We start from the raw sequence: 20036 nt of genomic DNA, 5'->3' as shown, positions 1-20036 counted from the left end.
CAATCTGTGTTGCGTTGCTCTGCCCTAGTGCAACAAGTACTCTTGGGTAGCAGGAAGCCTTCCAGTAGATCAACATATCTGGCCAAGTGGAAGCGTTTCTCATGCTGGTGCGGAGAGCAGAACGTTCTTCCCGCTGAGGTCTCGATCCCCACCATCTTGGACTACTGCTGGTCTCTTAAACAGCAGGGCCTAGCGGTATCATCGTTGAGGGTACACTTGGCGGCCATCTCTACCTTCCACCCAAGGGAGAATGGCCGCTCAGTGTTTTCACATCCTGTAGTATCTCAATTCCTCAAGGGCTTGGAGCGGCTATACCCCCAGGTATGCCGCCCCGCCTCAACCTGGTTCTTACCAGACTTATGTCGGCCCCATTCGAGCCGTTAGCAACTTGCTCCCTTCTATACCTGTCCTGGAAAACCGCTTTCCTCGTGGCCATCACATCAGCAAGACGAGTTTCCGAGCTTCGGGCTCTCACCACGGGCCCTCCATATACTGTGTTCCACAAGGACAAGGTGCAGTTGTGACCACATCTGGCCTTTCTCCCCAAAGTGCTATCGGCCTTCCGTGTTAGCCAGGAGATCTTCCTTCCAGTCTTCTTCCCGAAGCCACATTCATCACCCAGGGAGCAACAATTGCACTCCCTAGACATCCGTAGAGCATTCGTTTTTTATATCGAGCGGACAAAGTCCTTCCGCAGAACACCCCAACTCTTTGTCGTGGTGGCAGAGCGTATGAAGGGCCTGCCTGTTTCCTCACAAAGGATTTCATCCTGGGTGACATCATGCATCCACACCTGTTACGACTTGGCTCATGTCCCCTCGAGCCACGTCACTGCACACTCTCTCTCAGGGCTCACGCTTCATCTGCTGCCTTCCTGGCTCACGTGCCCATCCACGAGATATATCGCGCAGCTACCTGGTCCTCGGTCCATACCTTCACCTCTCACTATGCTCTGGTTCAGCAGTCCAGAGATGACGCAGCCTTTGGCTCCGCAGTATTACACTCTGCCACATTTCACTCCGACCCCACCGCCTAGATAAGGCTTGGGACTCACCTAGCTGGAATAGATATGAGCAAGCACTCGAAGAAAAGACGGTTACTCACCTTTGTAACTGTTGTTCTTCGAGATACGTTGCTCATATCCATTCCAAACCCACCCTCCTTCCCCACTGTTGGAGTAGCTGGCAAGAAGGAACTGAGGAGCAGTTGGGTCAGCAGGGGTATATATCCGGCGCCATGGTGGCACCACTCCAAGGAGGCGACCCAGCCGACCCACTGAGTGTTACTGGGGTAAAAATCTTCCGACGAACGTGCACGTGGCGCGTGCGCACACCTAACTGGAGTGGATATGAGCAACACATCTCGAAGAACAACAGTTACAAAAGTGAGTAACGTCTTTTCTGAATTTTCGTACTACGCTATTTGTGCTTAGTTGCGTGAATCACATAGCAACTTCGTTAAGGCACATGCTTACTAGTTGCTGGAAATTCTCATAATAGTAAATTTCCATCTGTCTTTTCTCATCAGGCATTTTAACTTGAAAAAAACTGTCTAGCTAGGCCAGTTCTCATAGTCTTTCTTTGAGGCCAGAAGAGACCCTCATAATCATCTAGATTGCACATTGCAGGGCACTGAACCTCACTCACCTACTCTGGCAGAGTTACTGAAGTTCTCAAACCTTGATTTAAAGATGTCAAGTTACAGAGACTCTTCCAATTACTCTAGTTCAAACCATCAAGTGACCTGTTCCCCATGCTGCAGAGAGAACCAAAAAACCTCAGGGTCTCTGCCAATCTGACCTATAGGAAAATTTCTTTCTAACCCCAAATGTGGTAGTTAGTCAAACCTTGAGCATATGGGTAATACCAACGAGTCAGGCACCTGGGGAAGAATTTTGTGTAGTAATTCTAGAGCCCTCCCCATCTAGTGTCCCATCTCTGGCTACTGGATATATTTGTTAATAGCAAACATGTATGCAGAGTCCTGGAAAGTCTGCGAATATCCACGGACCGGGTATCCGCACAAGGCTCTACTTTTATGGGTGATATGCCATTGCAGGCAACCTCATCATCCCTAGAATATATTTATAAAGCTCAGTCTTTCAAAAACTTAAACTGTTTCAATACATCCTCTTTCTCCCTTTGTTATCCCTCTGATATATTTATAAAGAACAATCATATCTCGCCATAGCCTTCATTTTGTTAGACTAACCAAGCCAAACTCCTTAAGTCTACTCTCATAAGGCAAGTTCTTCATTCCTCTGATCATCCTAGTAGCCTTTCTCTGCACCTGTTCTGGTTTGATTTAATCTTTCGTAAACATGGGAGATCAGAGTTGGAAACAGTATTTCACCGTGCCAGTATTTTCACAGGTCTCATCGGTGCCTTGTATAGTGATGGCAACACTTCCCTATCTCCACTGGAAATACCTGGCCTAATGCATTTTAGGGTTGCATTAGCCTTTTTCAGGGCCACATCACAATGGTGGTTCAGTCATCCTGTGATCAACACACCCAGGTCTTTCTCCTCCTCTGTCACTTGCAACTGGTAAATCTCCAGTTTATAGCAAAAATTCTTGTTAATCCCTAAGCACCTGACTTTGCACTATTAAATTTCATCCCATTTCTATTAGGTTTTCAAGGTTGTCCATATCGTTTTGTATGACATTCCTGTTCTCTTTCATATTGGCAATACCTCCAACTTTGTGTCATCCGCAGATTTTATTGGCGCACACCCACTTTTTGTGCCAAGGACATTAATGAAAATGTTACATAAGATTGGTCCCAAGTATGATCCCTGAGAAACTCCACCAGTAATCTCCCTCCAGCCTGACAGTTCTTTTTAGTATGATCCATTGTAATCTCCCTTTTTAAACAGTTCCTTATCCACTTTTCAATTCTCCTTAATTCCCATCTTCTGTAATTTTAGCTAATTATTTCATATATGAAAGTATCAAATGCTTTACTGAAATCCAGGTAAATTAGATATACTGCATTTCCTTTGTCTAGAAAATCAGTTATCTTCTCAAAGAAAGATCTGGTTGGTCTGGCATGATCTACCTTTTTAAAACCACGTATTTTATCCCAATTACCATTAATCTCTGTTTTTAATTGCTCCTTCTTTCAAAATTTGTCCGAAGACCTTGCATACAATTGAGGCCTCCTTTCATTCCTTGTAGGCTTTCTGCTTTCCAGAAAGCTTACCTGTTTTGAGATGCTAGTTCATCTATTTTAGTCTGGAACCCTTCCTTACAGGACTTCCCCTCCCCACTCCTGGTTTCGGGTGCAGGATTTGGATATTTTCTGCAACTTTGAGTTAAATTCTAAGTCTCCTCCACATTCAGATCCTTGAGTTCTACAGTCTAGTTAACTTACCTAACTAATTCACATTTTTAAAAGTTTTTTTTTTTTTTAAGATTATCCTTTTGACATCAAGAACCCTAGATGCAGGACCTATTTTTGTTTATCCTTTTAGTGTAAACTGAATTAGCTCATCTTTGCTGATGAGCTGAAATGACTATGCTGGCTGGGCCATCTAAGCAGGTTGGAAGACCAACACATACCCAAGGACGCTATGCGGCAGGGGTTCTCAAACTGGGGGTTGGGACCTCTCGGGGTCCCACGGTCATTACATGGGGGGGTCGCGAGCTGTCAACCTCCTCCCCAAACTGTGCTTGCTTCCAGCATTTATAATGGTGTTAAATATATTAAACTAATTTATTTGGGGGGGCAAGGGTCGCACTCAGAGGCTTACAATGTGAAAAGGGGTCATCAGTGTAAAAAAAAAGTTTGAGACCCACTGCTGTACGGGGAGCTATCAGAGGGAACAAGAAAAACAGGAAGTCCCAAGCTTTGCTATAAGCACACGTGCAAGCGAGATATGAAGGAATTTTGGATTGATCCTGACAAATGGGAAATTTTGGCAAGTGATCGTAACAAGTGGTGCCATCATCTCCATCAGGGTATCAAAGTCCATGACAGGAGCTGGCTTCTACAGCTTGAAGAAAGAAGAGCCCATATGAAGCAAGCAGCTCCCAACCAAGACACATTTGCAATTAGTGCCAAATATCATGCAACTGTTGGATTGGCCTATTCAGTCATGTGAGACATTGCAAACCATCTACATCATAGGCTGCAATTCCCACAGTCTCTCACAGAGGAAAGGGTTCCAGCAAAAAGAATGAGCTCATGATCACTCGAACCAAGGTTGTCCTCTGTAATCAGTTCTTTTATAAGGTCCTTGCTACTGGTTTGGTGACATCAAGGAATATCTGGATCCTTTTTGTTGTTGTTAGCAGCATTTGTTCTTAAATCTGTATCTGGGAAATGGAAGTTTCCCATAATCACAATTCCCGGTAGCATTTACTTCATTAAAAATATCCAGTTCAGATACTGGAGGTCTTTAGCAGACCACAAGCACTATCCCAGTGGAACCTCTATCATTTTTCCACCAAAGTATTTTTTGGCCCAGACAGATTGTTTTATTCATTCGATCGCTACTTATTTCTTTAGCCTACCTCATCATTAATATGCAATGTATTCCACCACCTTTACTTTTATTTTTCTTTCCTGAACAGCCCATATCCTTCAATATCTGTATTTGAGTCATGACAACTATTTCACCATGTGTCTGTTATCCCTATAATACTTGATTTCACTTCTTGCACCAGTAGTTCTAGTTCCCTTGTTATCCAGTTCTCTTGTTTCAGAAAGGTGACAATGGCATGTTTTCGGTTTTTTGACAAACGATTTAATATATTTTTTCTTTTGTTTGCATATCTCTAAGAGAAATCTTTAATTCTTCAAGCGTTTGTCCATTCTTCAAGCGTTTGTCCATATTTCACTCTTGGTATGCGTGCCCACCCAGAGTACTCAAATTCAGAATGTTTTTGTCCAGCTCTGTGAGTTAGGGCCAGAGGTGTCCTCATAGTCCCCATTAAAGGGCGGGGCAACTTTAGCCATCCCTCAGTTTCTTTTTTACTGCCCATGGCTATGAGGTAGAACCCTAGCAGTGTATGTTCCTCTTGCTCTCTGAGTATTTCTTTATAGTGTAAATTGTTTGATATGCATAGTGCTAGAGCCTTGGATTTTTTTTTTTTTTTTTTTTTTTTTTTTGGTAATCTAATTTTTCTTAACTTTTCTGAGACTTCTTATACTAGGTCTAGCCCTTATGGCAAAGCTAAAGTTTCCTTGATTTAAAAACTGCCTATATTGCAGTGCAGTATTGCTGCTTAATGATGGGTGTATGAAGTTCCTTAATGAGGGGCATATCCTAAGAAATGTACCATTTGCAGGTCATTCTGTAAGAACACAAAACTTGAGAGGTTCACCTACAGCACTTTTTGTTGAAGGGTCTTTGTGTCCTATCTCAGATCCTGGAGTGGCTGAAACTGAAAAGCCTAAGCAAATGTTTTCAAAAAGTTCTCCAGTGATATTGGGGTTAGCTCAGATCTTTGGGACATATGTCTCAAATATTATCCTTCATCACCTGTAAAGCTTCTGAGAGTAAGGCTTGGAAAGAGCACAGTGTCTCTAAGAGGCTCAGAACTCAAGTCACTGTCACAATCACCAGGTCCTAGCAAGAAAAGGCATAAATCCCCTCATCTTGCCTTTATTAAGGGGTATCTCAAGGCCCAAGAAAGGTCACGCTGGCACCTCCATCAGGCATCAGTCACCGTACCTTGATATTCAAGCTTCAGAAGTTGCCTGGCATTGGACTGTCAGTGACTGGCGACATTGGTCCTAATTGTTCTAATATAGTAAGCTTATGTACCTCTATTGGATAGAAAAGCTAACTCTCTCAATCTGTATAAAAATTAGTGTGACACTTTGAAATTGTTTTAAATCATACTTTAAAAAGTCATGAGGCTGAATGGTAAGGAAGATGATGAATTAGGCAGATAATTCTGGAATTTAGACTTGAAATTAGACGAAAGTTTCTAACCACCAGAGGAGTGAAGTTCTGGAACAGCCTTCCAAGGGGATTAGTGGGGGCAAAAGACGTATCTGGCTTCAAGACTAAGCTTGATAAATTTATGGAGGGGATGGTATAATGAGAGAGCCTAATTTTGGCAATTAATTGGTCTATTAGCGGTAAATATGCCCAATGTCTTGTGGTAGGATGTTAGTTGGAGTGGGATATTAGTTATTACAGAGAATTCTTTCCTGGGTGTCTGGCTGGTGAGTCTTGCTCCACATGCTCAGGGATTAACTGATCGCCATATTTGGGGTCAGGAAGGAATTTTCCTCCAGGCAGATTAGCAGAGGCCCTGGGATTTTTTCGCCTTCCTCTGCAGCGTGGAGCATGGGTGATTTGCTGGAAGATTCTCTGCATCTTGAAGTCTTTAAACCGTGATTTGAGGACTTCAGTGACTCAGACACAGGAGTGGGTGGGTGAGATTCTGTGGCCTGCATTGTGCAGGAGGTCAGATTAGATGATCATAATGGTCCCTTCTGACCTTAAAGTTTATGATTCTATGAACCTCAAAAGCCATGCCCCAAGTGGTTTTGTGTAATAAGTTGAAATATAGGTTTTTTAATCAGACCATTTTGGAGATTCAAATGCCTGTTGGTGACCATATGAATCTAAGGATCTGCTCTTCGAGGGTGAAAATTATATTAATACACTCATAAGTAAGGCCATGTTTTAGTCATGGGTATTTTTAGTAAAAGTCATGGGCAAGTCTTAAGCAGTAAACAAAAATTCATGACCTGTCCATGACTTGTACTTTATACCCCTGACTAAATCTTAGGGAGGGGGGTGGCCTGGGGGGATGCCACAGGTGCTTTGGGGGGAGGGAATGGGGGCTGTCAGAGCTGGCAGGCTCCCTCCCCGGCTCAGTGCCTCCCTGGAAGCAGCGACATCCCTCAGCCCTTGGTGGAGGTGCAGCCACGCAGCTCTGCATGTTGCTTTCTCCCTGAGCACTGACTCTGCAGATCCCATTGGCCTGGAACCACAGCGAGGTGGGAGCTGTGGGAGTGATACCTGCAGGCAGAGGCAGTGCACAGAGATGTCTGGCCACGCCTCTGCCTAGGAGCTGAGGGATGTCGCTGCTTCTTGGGGAGCGCATCCCCCACAAGGTTAAGTGCTGCTCATTGCCTTTACTCCCTCTTGCGTCCCCAACCCTGAGTACCCCACCCAAACTCCTGCTGCTGCTGGTTGTGGGATGAGGCAGTGGCCTGAGATTGCCCCAGCAGCAGCTGGTGTGGCTAGCCACTGCAGAAGTCATGGAAAGTCACGGATTATGTGACCTCCGTGGCAAACTTGCAGCCTTAATCACAGTTCAAGGTTGCTCCTAGACTTATCTCAAGTGTTCTGATAACCAGCCATTGATGGATGGCTTAAGAGAATTTTAATTCAACTGTACCATATTATTATTTATTATTATAAAAATATATTTTTATTTTTATTTTTATTTTTTTTGCTGGACTATTAGTTCAGTGGTTTGAGCATTGGCCTGCTAAACCCAGTGTTGAGTTCAATCCTTGATGGGGCCAATTAGGGATGGGACAAAAATCTGTCTGGGGGTTGGTCCTGTTCTGAGCAGGGAGTTGAACTAGATGACCTCCTGAGGTCCCTTCCAACCCTGACATTCTGTAATAAAGAAATAGTTCATAACTGTCTTCTCAGGTATAGGCATTTGAAATTTAATGCACATCAATTTTTCTGTATGATCTTAATTGATAGTTTTATTCAACACTTATGCTAAAATCTGATTTTTATCTACAAGAGTATGCACTGGGTTACCTTAGAAGGGGGAAAATACTGACTGAGAATTTCTTTACTTAAGCCAGTTCTACTTCTAACTAGTCTCTAGTTTTCTTGAATACTTGGAAAGAGGCTGAGGGGAAACAACTTCTCTGTTTTAGGGCTCTCCTGGCACACAAATATAAAGTTATTGTCAAAACAGTTGAAAACTACATATGCTAAATAGTTGACTGTTAGAAGCCATAACTTTCGTTCAGTGTTATAAACTCACACGTTTATACCTTAACGGAATTTTCAGTTTATTCTTTAATACCAAAGTAAATGCAAGTTAAACTTGCAACTAACTGTTAAAAATAGAGCCTTAGCCGGGTCCTTTTTGTGATTGTGTTAAACTGTATTTTAGCTCTGTGGATTACAATTCGGTGAATGTTACTGATCTCTCCAATTATCAGTCATGCTATCTTCCATTTGAATTATTGTGATTACTGTCTTTGAGTTAGATTTATAAGCTTTTAAAGTCACTGCGAAGCGAGTCGTATTGTGTAAGGACTTGGTATACCTGCTGTAGTCTGGAAATTAATATGATGGAGAAACTTTTTGTATTTTGGTATACAAAAGTATGAGGTATTCTAATTGTACTTTGTTTTTCACAATGCACTGAATTTGTATTATGAGCTGTGAGCTTGATTGTGTTTGTAAGCTAAATATTTGGGTATCTGGTATTGAGATTCAGGATTTTTTTTACCTTTTTAAAATTTAATTATAAAGCAAATGAGTGACCCTTACAAAAAAACCTAGATTTTTTTAATGCATGTTTAAAGGAACTATGAAGGCAATTAAGTGAATTCCCTTGAAGTTAATTGTGCTAGCAAGTTTGAACAAGTTTGATATAAAAGAAAATATATTTAGCAAAGGTTTTGCAGCCCTGTTGGTCCAAGGATATGAAACAGACAAGGTGGGTTAGATGAGAAAACATATTTGACCAACAGCAGTTGGTGGAAGAGACAGACGAACTTTCTAGCTACACAAAACTCTTATTCAGGTTTGGGAAAGGTAATCAGTGTCACAGCTAAATTCGAACTGGAGTAGATTATTAAACCTGGAAGTTAATATGTTTTTGCAAGGGACCATTATACATTAAGTGGGCCATTAACATCTCTGCAGTCATAGGACTAAGGAGTTGAGTTTAAGGTTGTTGTAAAGAGACATGAAACATGTATTCCTATTGAGTCTGACTTGTAGTGTCAAGCAAATTAAGAATTTAGGCTCAGGCTCGTATTTTGAAGGTGTTGTGCAGGTTTCCTTTAAGGACAAGGTCTGAGGTTAGATATGGAGTGATCATTTTGTGAAAAGTGTTTGTTTGCCCAGGGGTGATAAGGTGTGTTTTTGTTACCATTTTTCAGTGAGTTCATTTGGGAGCATAGTGATTGTCTGTTTTAACCCATATAGCTGCTGTTGGGGGCATCTGATGCACTAGATAAGATAAAGTATGTGTTGTGATAGGCAAGCATAAACCCCACGTATCTTGAAGGTTGTGTTGTGGGTGGTATTGATCATTGTACAGTGGAGATATGTCTGCAGGTTGTGCATCTGTTTTGGCAGGGCCTCGTACTAGTTTGTGTGTCCTGGTGTGTGGGGAGCTTGCTTCTGATGAGCTTGGTGGGGAGTTTGAAGGCTACTAGAGGGGTGTCAGGAAATCTTTTTTTTCTGGATGTGGTCCCCATCGAGTATGGGTTGTAATTGTTTGTTATGCCATATAGCTTCCATTTTGGGGAGGTAGATGACAAGTAGGGGTGTGTGGTTGGTGTAGTGTTTTTCCTTATTGAGGCAGGTTCTGAGTATTTGGATGGCCTGTTGCATGATGTGATTTACTTCTCTGATGGAATGTCCTTGTTTGATAAAGGTGGTCTAAGTATGATAAGATGTGTATCCCAGACTTTAGTTGGAACATATTCTTTCGTGTCCGAGAGCCTGGCTATTGATAAGATTTCTTACTGCGCCTAGGATGGTCACTGGATCTGTGGAGGTAAGTGAGGTAATCCATTGGTTTCCTGTATATATGCTTATTTGAAGGGTTCCATTGCTGAGGGTTATTGTGGTAGTCCCAGGAATTTTGATGCTAATGTGAGTGTGCTCCAGAGAGGATTTGTTGGATGGATGGTGACTGTTGAAGTTGTGGTGGAAATTTGAGGAAGTTTAGGTTGTCTGCCCAAAGGATGAAAATATCGTCAGTATATCTGAGATAACATTTGTTTCATGGTGCATTTTTTCCAGAAATTCTTCCTGAAGGTAACCCATGAAGAGATTGGCGTATGATAAATGTGTTATTTGCTAGTCTTGATATGAAGAGTGTGATACTTGTAGCTTTAAAAACATTTATACAGTAACATTGCTTGGTAGAGTTAAAGTTCCATTTAAAAATTAGGTACAATGAAATCTTATAGTAGAGGGACTGCTGTTATCTGGTCATTATAAAAAGTAGCTTCATAAGTATGATTTTTAATAGAGGAACACTTCTGGGGCTGTATTTTTACTAGTGATTAGGTCAGGTGATTATGGTTAGGTCATAATTAATCTGTTTTCCATTTTAAAAATGTGTAAGTGAACTACGGGGGAGGGATAGTTCAGTGATTTGAGCATTGGCCTGCTAAACACAGGATTGTGAGTTCACTCTTTGAGGGAGCCACTTAGGGATCTGGGGCAAAATCAGTACTTGATCCTGCTAGTGAAGGCAGGGGGCTGGACTTGATGACCCTTTGGGGTCCCTTCCAGTTCTAGGACATAGGTATATCTCCATTATTATTTACAGTGAAATTTCACTGATTCACACTTTGTTCAAATGCACATCTTGATTTTCATAAAAAATGATAGCCTCTTCTTTGCAGCAATGCTGTAATGTCAGAGAGGCTGCAACATGTACTTTGGCTGATGTTCTGTTTTGAGGTTTTTTTCTGGAAAGGATCAATCAAAACACTGAGCTTTATAAAAAATCAATTTAAATTTAGGCAATTAGCATGGTATCCATTGACAGACTTTGATTTAATACACAAAAAAAGCTGCAAGCACTGATTTTAAAAATTAGGAAGTATTGAACTAAATCAGCGGTTCTCAAACTGTGGGTCATGACCCCATTTTAATGGGTTTGCCAAGGCTGGCATTAGACTTGCTGAGGCCTGGAGCTGAAGCCCAAGCCCAAAGCCAAGCCTCGCTGCCCGGAGCCAAAGGAGAAGCCCGAGGGCTTCAGCACTGAGTGGTGGGGTTCAGGTTACAGGCTTCCAAACCTAGGGCTGAAGTCCTTGGGTTTCTGCTTTGGCCCCCTGCCCTGGGCGGTGGGGCTCAGGCTTTGGCTTTAGCCCCCCATGCTGGGCTTTAGTCCCCTGTCCTGGGGTCATGTAGTAATTTTTCTTGTCAGAAGAGGGTCGCAATGTAATGAAATTTGAGAGTCCCTGCACTAGAACAACCTGGCAAACCCCAGCTACAGGGACACCTACTTGTTATGTCCCCTTCAAGGACTCTGAATTCCCTTTCTCACCCGTCTCCCAATTCTCTGGTGGTTGATGCAAGTGGGACAAACACTGCTATAAAACCACCCTATATGACAGAGACAAAAAGCTTCTGGATCTCCTGGAAAAGAAGGCCTACTGTAGTTTGTTTTGCAAATTACCAAGCATTAATGGCCAGGTACAACTTTGCCAACTACAAGGATTGTGTGTGGTTTATTGAGCACCTTCCCTAGGATCAAAGAGAACAATTCCAGACCACTGTTGCTGAAAGACAGTTGCTGACAAGAATATCTTTGCAGGCAATGCTTGATGTTGCAGACTCCATGGCCTGTTCCATCTCTCTACGTCATTGGTGATGCATAGCAATTCCTGGATGCAATTGTCTGGCTTCCTCAGGGAAACTCAAAATGCAGTTGAGGATCTCCCATTTGATGGATGGAAGCTGTTTGTAGAGAACACTGAGTTCCTGCTTATTCTTAAAGATTTCAGGATGCATTATACTCATTAGGGATCCATGCTTCTGCAAACAAACAAAAGTTCAGCAGACTGCAAATGGCTCAGAGATCCTGTCCTATACCATTATCTGAATTCCAGAGACCCATGGAACCCCCCAGGAAGATGTACAGGTTCTAGAGCAGGGGTCGGCAACCTACGGCACGTGTGCCAAACATGGCACGCGAGCTGATTTTGAGCGGCACGCAGCTGCCTGCCGCGGTCCCGGCCCCCAGCCCCAGTCAGCCCCCCCGCCCTCTCCTGTGGGGGCAGGAGGCAGAAGCTTGGTCCTGTGGCAGCCAAGCTTCCCCCCTCCCACTTCTTCACCCAGTGTGGTGCTTTCCTGCCCCGCCCTCTCTCCATCCCTGAGCCAATCAGCTGATGGCCCTTGCGAGGCGGAGGGGAGAAGAGTGGCAGCGTGCAGGCAGCTCTGTAGAGGCCGCAGAGAGAGGTAGGGATGGGGCCTTGGAGAAAGGGGGTGGAACAGGGCACATCCCTTCCAGCCCCCTGCTGGGAGCACCCCTACGAGCTGAGCACCCCAGCCCTCTGCCCTCACCCCCCACACACACACTAGGCATTCTGCCCTGCAGTCTCCCACACTCGGCATTCTGCCCTGCACCCCCTACCCCAGCCCTCTGCCCTGCAGCCCCCCACACTCAGCATTCTGCCCTGACCCTTGAATCCCGTCTGCACCCCCAGCCCTCTGCCTTGAACCCCACACCCCAACACACACCCAGCCCTCTGCCCTGCACCTCGCAAAACCCCCAGCCCTCTGCCCTGACCCTTGAACCTCCATCACACCCAGCCTTCTGTCCTGCAACCCCCAGCCCTCTTCCCTGACCCCTGAACCCCCCTCCTGGCCGCAGGCTCTGCTCAGCCTGCTGCTGGCCTAGGTGAACAGAACCACAGGCTGGCAGCGAGCTGAGCAGGTTGGTGGCATGAGATCAGCATTTTAATTTAATTTTAAATGATGCTTCTTAAACATTTTGAAAACCTTGTTTACTTTACATGCAATAGTTTAGTTACATAATATAGACTTATAGAAAGAGACCTTCTAAAAACGTTAAAATGTATTACCAGCGCGCGAAACCTTAAATTAGAGTGAATAAATGAAGACTCGGCACACCACTTCTGAAAGGTTGCCAACCCCTGTTCTAGAGAGAGAGAGCCACTAACCCAGTGGTTCTCAACTAGGAGTATGTGTACCCCTGAGAACTCGATGTACCCCCTGGAAGACATCTAACTCATCTTTATGTAGCCTGTTATAAAACTAGGTAGATATCTAAAGCACTAGCAAAGTCAGTACAAACTGAAATTTCATACACACAATATTTGCACTTCCATGACTACTGCTCTGTATACTATACACTGAAGAGTAAGCACAGTGTTTGTATTCCAATTGATTTATCTTATAATTATATGGTGTAAATGAGAACATATGCAATTTTTCAGTAATAGTGTGCTGTGACGCTTGTATATTTTTGTCTGATTTTGTAAGCAAGCAGTTTTTAAGTGAGGTGAAACTTGGGTTTATGCAAGACACATCAGATTCTAAAAAGTGTACAGTAGTTTGGAAAGGTGGAGAGCCACTGCTCTAACCCATCTGTTGTGGCTCCTCAACAGTCAAAGTGCCAGTTTTGATGAGACAGTCCAGGGTTCATATTCCCACCCTGCATTAGCCTGCTAGCTTCAGTGTTTTTGCCCTCTTTCCCCCATTTGGAAATACTCCCCCACTTTCAGCATGAATGGGAGCGCCTCTTCTCAGACAAATGGTGCTGGAAGTAACGTAATTGGGCTATACCATCCACATTACTTCCCCCTCTCCTCATTTCCCTTCCCAGTCCTCCTTCAGGGACCCTTCTCATGTGCCCCTGATTAGGCAGGAAGTAGATACCTTCTTCATTTAGGAGCAGTAGAACTGGTACCTGCTCAAGATAAGGGAAAGGGTTTCTATTCAAACTATATCCTTTTAGGAGAATGGAGGGTGGAGACAAATTCTAGGTCTTAAGACTCAAAACAGATTCCTGAATCCCAGAAATTCAGGATGGTGATGCTGGCAGTGATAATTTATTTCCTATGTTCGTGGAATTGGTTTTTGGCTGTTGACCTCCAGGATGCCTGCTTCTGTATAGCAATGCATCTGCCACTTAAGAGAGTCCTCCAATTTGTGGTAGGCAAGAATCATTTCCAGTATCAAGTCCTCTTGTTTGGCCTCTCCTCTGCTCTGAGAGTTTTGTTGAAGGTTCTGTTCTCCAGAAGCAGGGAATGAGCGACAAGGGATGGATCACTTGATGATTACCTGTTCTGTTCATTCCCTCTGGGAAATCTGGCACTGGCCACTGTCAGAAGACAGGATACTGGGCTAGATGGACTTTGGTCTGACCCAGTAGGGCCATTATTATGTTCTTACGTTCTGTGGTTAATGGTGGCTTACCTACATGGCTAGACTGTTCCTGTAGCATACGTGTACCTCGACAATTGGCTATTCAAGTGTCGACCCTAACATGAAGTGTTGTCTGCCACAAGGACAGAACTTCCTTTGTTTTTGGACCTGCCTCCAGCTGATCATAGAAAAATTCACACGAATACCCATTCAGAATGTACAATTCATATGGGGATGTGTCTCGATTCCCTGACATCCAGGACATCTCTTTTCATGGACAGGTTCTGGACAGTATTGAGCCTCATCAAAACAATTCAAGACTGCCCCAGACACCAGTCAGAAACTGCCTTCAACTTCCAAGTTGCATGGCTGTTTACACTTCCATGACAAAGCATGCCAAGTTACACCTTTGCTATTTCCAGGGGTGCCTCAGAATGATTTACTCACCAAACAGATACAGTCTAGACCAGCGGTAGGCAACCTATGCACATGTGTCAAAGGTGGCACGTGAGCTGATTTTGAGTGGCACTCACACTGCCCAGGTCCTGGTCACTGGTCTAGGGGGGCTCTGCATTTTAATTTAATTTTAAATGAAACTGCTTAAACATTTTTAAAACCTTATTTACTTTACATACAATAGTTCAGTTATATATTATACACTTATAGAAAGATCTTCTAAAAATGTTAAATAGAGTGAATAAATGAAGACTCAGCACACCACTTCTGAAAGATTGCCGACCCTTGGTCTAGACAAAGAAGTGTAGATTCCCCAGCAGGTGAAACGTTCCCTAGATTGATGGTAGATTCATCGCAATATAGAGGCAGAGGATGTCCCCTTCCTCCAACTAACACTGACAGCAACTGTAGCAGATGCATCTCTGTTGGATTGGAAGATACACCTCAGTTCCCTGAGAGTACAGGGCAGATAGTTAGTTAGTCACTTCCAGAGCCCACTTTCCATATCAACCTCCTAGATCTCAAGCATTCTTGACAGTTCTGTCTTTGTTTTCCTTCCTCTCATCAGACACAGACCTATCAAAGTCATGACGCTAATGCATGTTTTATATCAATCAGCAAGAAGGGATGAGATCCCTTTCCCTCTGCACCAAAGCAATAAAACTGTGTGAATTGGTGTATAAAGCATCACATAAGGATCTCAGCAATGTGTATCTCTGGCTTACAGAATGCCAGAGCTAACACACTCAGTAGGCGCTTCTCTCAATATTACTAGTGGGAATTGGATTCTCAGGTTCTATTTGCAGTCTTTCAGACTTGTGGGTTTCCAGATGTAGACCTTTTTGCCACAACCACAAACTAAAAATGCCACGTGTTTTTCTCAAGGGGAGGTTTAGATCACAGTTCACTGGGGGATACCTTCCTTCTGCCTTGGATGGGCAGACTGTTTTATGCCTTTCTTCCTCCACCTCTCATTCTCAAGGTGATAAACAATATCAAGCAGACCAAGGCCAGAGTCATTCTGATAGTCCCGATGTGGTCAAGGGAAGTGAGGTTCCCTTACCTGTTTCACCTTATTCTGTCTTCAAATAGATCTTCCAGCTGTGCCTCAACTCCTCTCAGGACGCCGGATGCCTGATATATCTCAACTTGGGCATTCTTTGCTACAAGGTGTGGTTCCTACATGGTTCACAGAGCTAGTCATACTGCTTTGTGGAGGTATGACATACTATTAAATAGTAGAAAAGTTTCCACCAAAACTACTTTCCTTCAAAAGTGGTCAACATTTGGCCACTGGTACAAACTCCACAATGCTGCCCTTGAATCTGTTCTGCTTCCCCTTGTTTGGGAGTAACTGCTACATCTTTAGAACACAGGATTGGCCCTCAATTCCATCAAAGTTTACCTGGCAGCCCTAACAGCCTAGGTTTCTCTGTTCACCCCACCACTGCTAGATTTATGAAAGGCTTAAGGAATTCCTTCCCACAGATAAAGGTGTTTGTACTCCTGCTTGAGGTCTGAATTTAATTCTCAAAAGCCTCACAAATCCCATATTTGAACCAGTAGCCACATGTTCCTTATTTATTTTATCAAGGAAAACAACCTTCCTAGTGGTGATACGTCAGCCTGCAGTCAGAGAGATTGGGGCTTTAATAGTTAAACTCTCCTTTCATGACATTTCCCAAAGATAAGGGTTGAGGTCTTAAATTTGCCCTCTTGGCACCATTGAAACTGCCAGCTGATGATTCCTTTTCTAAATACACGAAGTCCGGTTTGTGCTATCAAACAATCTATTACTATCAACTTATCCGCAATAGGTTCCTAGTGCTAAAAATAATTTAACTGATAATATGGACTTGGCAAAACTATTTCAGCAGAGCTGCAGAAAGCAAATTTTATCCTCAAGTTACCAACATTTATGAATAGGCTTGGAAGGATTAGATTTTTGTTAGTAATTATGTCGATTTCACCAAACACGCAGAAATAAAAAAATTAAAAAATTCTGTCAGCAGTCATAATTTACAGATAGGCCTAGTAAGAAAAAGGCTGTTGGAGAACTTCAATAGCATTTGATTTAGTGATATTTACTTTCTATATTTTGACATGTGATAATTTGTGTTCTAAAGGTTATAAAGCTCCAACTTTTTGGATCAGTCTCTAATGACATTAAAAAATTTCCTACAAGTGTGAAAATTTAAATTGAGAACCTTAAAAATGCATAGAAATAAGCATTGATATTATCTATCAAAATTATTTTTAAAAAATGAATTCTCCCATTCCCATGCAGCAGCAGCAGCAGCAAGTCTATTTGCTGGTCTAGATAGGCTCAAGAATGGAGTTTTGGGGCAGCAGCTGAGTTAAAATGGCTTATCTCCAAGAGGTGTGGCCATATTAACTATCTGTGTTTGGTTTGTTTGTTTGTATATGTGATCAAAGAAACTGGTATTTGTACATTAGTCTAATAAAGATTTGCACATCTCTAGTGGACACTACCTCACTACTAACTGGACTGAGAAACCAAAAATTCCATATCATAGAGGCCACGAAGCATCCATCTGATGGCATTAAATTAGGCACTTTTGATTCATAGCTGTTTAAGGCCAGAAGGAATCACTATTAATCTAGTCTGACCTGCATAATACAGGCCAGAGAATCTCACTTTGTAATTTACTCCTGAGGGAATTCTGTACCGCCGGGAGGGAATTGAGTGCTCTGTCACGTGGGGGGCAAGCGGGGGGATTGTCACATGGGGCAGGGTTCCAATCTCGGAAACAATGTGGTGAACTCGCACCTGTGCAGTGTGGCTCTGCATGCTGGAAGACTGTGCTCAACAAGGGAATTGTGAATCGGGGGCTGGAGAGTGCTGGACAGAGCAGAGCAAGCCTGCAGCCTTGCTCCCCGACGGGAACTTGAGGGCCCGATAAAAATGTCTGACGATCCGGAAGCGGCTTGTGGGCCATAGTTTGTGCACCCCTTGCCTAGTATGTTTTTCTTAAGGAGTACAGAAATTACATGGTTTCTAGAATGACAAACCTAAACCAGGTCACACATTCTAAGCTGACAGCATTGCTTTAAACCATGTTCTTTAATGGTAGTTCACAACATGTTTTCAGTTAGAACCACTAAAAAGGAATTTTGGCTTCAGATCAGCATTATATCTGCTTAAATACAGCATATAGCTGTTTAAGGTGATAAACAGCATTGTAATCCTTTGTAAATTAAATAAACGTGTATGTTGAAGATTACTAATGCAGTCCAAGATTAAATGTTCCCCTATTTAAAAGGACAGCATGGTAGTGATATGGAGGGAAGATGATTTATTATTTATTATTATTTTTGTTCTCAATTATATAGGTGTGAGAAGCTGGAATGTAATTTTTAAGTTGCTGTGATACATTTACCAAAGGAACAAATAGGAATAGAAATGAAATAGTATAGTATGAGCAGTAATTTAAAGCTGACCTTTTTCTGTAATGCCAAGTGGCTCATGACAGAATAGTCAAAATATGATTTTTCTGACCTTCAAATGTAGCATGCATGAAGTTATACATTTTTTCCTTTTCAGTTTTCATTCTAAATTAGAATCTTTATGGAGCTGTCAAGATTGTGGCTTAAAGATAGGCATTTGATATTTGACCTGTTTGATAAAGTCCTCCTACAAAAGGGGTTTTAATGGAAGCTGAATGTTCCTTTGGTTGTTCAGTGCTTTCAGCAGTTGAAGTGTAGTCCAGTAGTAAGAACAAAGAAGGCTTTCTGCTCTTCTCCATGTGTCTATAGTCCCTTATTCACTTTGCAGCAGTACTGTAAAAAGCCTTTTGAGCTTATTGGATGTAGTTTTCTGAGTCAAGATCTAGTTTTACAGGGATCCTCAATTCTTCATCTGCTGCTGAGCATGGCTATATATTCCAAAGACTAAATCATTAAGCAGACATAGAAGTGCCCCAGTTAGAGAGGCTGCCCCAAACATGCTAGTAGGGGCTGTAGCTACAGCACAGTTTCTATTGAGCTATGCCATTATCCTTTCTGATTGCTCATTTTAGGATTCAGCTAGATGTTCTCACTAAGGGCAGCTCTGATGTCAACCCATTTCTTGAAACCTTATTTGAATTAACTAGCCTCTTTGTTGTGGTTGAGAAACAAAGACCCCAGTCTTCATCCAGGAACACTAGGGCTCTGGGGTCCTTCATACTTTCCTTTGATAGCTTAAGGCCTTAATCTAGGACCAGACTGTGAAATCTGAGGTCCCACAGGAATATACATAGATTCCAAGAGAGACTAAGATCTATTGAGTTAGCACTGGTTCTCTTTCTGTTCGTTCAATCCTGTGACAGTCATAGGTTTTCTACCAGATCACTCCTGCAGTGCCCTAGACCAGAGGAAAAATAACGGAAAAAGCTCTACAGAGCTCCAATCAGCATCATTTTCAGAGGAATCTGTCAGTGTGTTCATCCAATTCATAAGTGGAGGAGGGTGCATTTTCGTGATGAACTTAGGACTAGTCTAATCGTGGTCATCTTTCCCTATAGAACGAAGCTGACAAATAGATGGATTTTACTATACCTTAACTTACCAGCTTCCTCCAGCCCAAGACCATCTTAAGGTGAAGTCTGAGAAATTTAAAAATGATCTTTCTAATTTCAGAGTATTTGGAGATTAGTTTTCAACGTTCTCCATCTGAAGTTCACTTTTATTATTTTACATACGTCTGCCTCATTTCTCTTCTAAACTGAACTGTTGCGTCAATCTTCTCAGGATCTCCATATGGAAGTTTTTCCGTGTCTATAGTCATTTTTGTTGTGTGTCTGAACCCCCTTTAGTTTTGCTACAACGAGTCTCCAGTAGACATTTTTTTCAGTTGCCAGATGTGACCATGAGGAGGAAGCCATTCTGTGAACTGAACCAATTTTTTTCAAATTAAGCTTGTTTTCAGGATCTCATTGAAACTTGGTCTAAGACTTGTCTTGATTTTTGAGCCATACTCTAAACTTTCTACATCTTAAGGTGTAGAAAAAAAAATTGTACTGTATTTCCAAATTTAATATTATAACAATGCTGTATTATAAGGCATATGCACTTGGTTGAGATTGTGCCACCCCTCTTTAGAACTTAATTATTTCTAAGGTTATTTTGGTGCCCAGATACTATGGTGATAGGTACCCTTTGGAAATATGTATTTTATACACGTATGCCAGGAACTGAGGCAGAAGGATTGTGTAACTTTGGGAAAGTCACTGAAGAAGTCTGGAGTAGAGCAGAAAACTGAATTTGGATCCAGTAGTCCAAGGCTAGCAGCCTAACCATTGGGACATCCTACCTGTCTGGATTCTCAGATTTATTAAGGAAACAAAATATTAATTTTGTCTGCAGATGGGGAAATACTGACTTTAAAATTGCATAACTTCATTTCTTCTGCCTTATGTCCTTCCCACCCAAGCCATTTTAATTTCTGGAAGAGTTTAGAATTAGTAGCGCTAGAAACCTAATGCTAATATCCTC

At 42.5% G+C, this 20036-nt stretch overlaps 1 protein-coding gene and 1 long non-coding RNA gene across 4 annotated transcripts in view; both read left to right on the top strand.

Moving 5' to 3' along the window:
* Window positions 1–20036, top strand: part of LOC127043770 (uncharacterized) — a 421859-nt gene that overhangs the window by 71704 nt on the left and 330119 nt on the right. The gene's annotated exons all lie outside the window — the stretch shown is intronic.
* Window positions 1–20036, top strand: part of GALNT1 (polypeptide N-acetylgalactosaminyltransferase 1) — a 206742-nt gene that overhangs the window by 60672 nt on the left and 126034 nt on the right. The window lies entirely within an intron of this gene.

Source organism: Gopherus flavomarginatus, chromosome 2, assembly GCF_025201925.1.
Source record: "Gopherus flavomarginatus isolate rGopFla2 chromosome 2, rGopFla2.mat.asm, whole genome shotgun sequence".
NCBI lineage: Eukaryota > Metazoa > Chordata > Testudines > Testudinidae > Gopherus > Gopherus flavomarginatus.
Note: the sequence above shows the minus strand (reverse complement) of the source record. Positions and strands in the feature narration are given on the sequence as shown.